The sequence below is a fragment of the Schistosoma mansoni genome, chromosome 1, assembly GCF_000237925.1.
Source record: "Schistosoma mansoni strain Puerto Rico chromosome 1, complete genome".
In the NCBI taxonomy this organism is placed as follows: domain Eukaryota; kingdom Metazoa; phylum Platyhelminthes; class Trematoda; order Strigeidida; family Schistosomatidae; genus Schistosoma; species Schistosoma mansoni.
In genome coordinates this window covers 12043755-12045204 of record NC_031495.1, presented here as the reverse complement: position 1 = coordinate 12045204, position 1450 = coordinate 12043755, and positions in this window count along the sequence as shown.

The window sequence follows — 1450 nt, the reverse complement described above, 5'->3', positions numbered from 1 at the left end:
CTCTCTCTCTCACTAAAACTAATGATAAAAAAAATCGTTCTCATACTCTCTCCCCTCTCCCTCTCTCTGTGTGTGTATATTTATAGAGCTATATCTCGATTTTACGCACACACACACATTGAGTCTCTCACACTAACTCTCTCTCAATTATTTAATATGTGTGTGTGTGTGTGAGAAAAAAAAAAAAAAAAAAAAATATCTATATATCTATATCTCTAAAAAAAGAGAGTGTGAGTGTGTGTGTGTGTGTATTTTATATATATATATATATATATATATATATATATATATATATATATATATATATAAGGGATGTATATGGTATTCCGTTCTTAGAGCGTCTAATATTTCACTAAATGAAAGAAAACAATGAACTTTAGAAAATATTTTTCTGTTTATCATTTATTTTATCTCCTATGGTGAGTTCAGCTGATGGACACAATCTATAAATTTGTGTATCATCTCGATTTGGAGCTTCAAGGTTGGAAATCCTTCAAATTAGTGTCATCTGGTGGTGAAATCATTAGCTTTACTCAAAGGATTACAGTATATGAAATATTCGGAAATAAACTGAATATCTAACCACAACATTCCTTTTCTCTTCTAACATTATCATAAGACAGTTGCCAAATATCCCCGATACAAAGCCTAATAATTAGTCCTAACAATTAGGTCTGAATTATTTGGATAATGAGTGACCTACAAAGTAATTTCCTATATTCGCTTATGACATTTTATTATGTTTGTTTTTTGTTAGTGTTTTTTATGAGTATGTCAGTTCAAGGGCAAGATAAAAATGCAGTTAAGGAATACATCACTGGCATCTTGAAGCAAACATCAAAAGAAGGAAAATGAGTGGGTGAAAAAACAGGGTAGTAATCAATGAGAAACACTTGTTGGTAACTATTCTATCTGAGGTGTCAGATACAACGTAGATTACTGTATCCACTAACATACTTGTGGTAACATAGTTACACCGACTAGGAAAGTTTTATTCGCCGATAATGTACTCTCGTATCTGTTTTCAGTAACATTCAGTCAGTAAATTTATACCAGTTATTAATAACTTGGCAATCAGTGAATGTGTAATAATTGTTAAATAAAATATAATTAGCAGTAATGAATGATATATAGTGTAGGAATTCGATCAATTTTCTTTAAGAATGATTTAAAGCGCGAAATACCATCTGAACTGAAGGTCATAGTTACAGAACAACTATTTCCTCATTCAACAGGTTATGCGTGATTCATTATTTCGTTACAATATAGTTCTAAAATGAATAAATAGGTCAAACGTTTTATGGAACAAAAAATGAGTCCTATGTAATTGAACTGACATTGTCCAAGTAACTGTTTCGTTATAGTTAACGACTCAGCGATCTGATCTCTATTTTAAGCCATTGGATAACTATCATCCCACGTTTCTGATCTGCTTTTCTGTTGATATCAA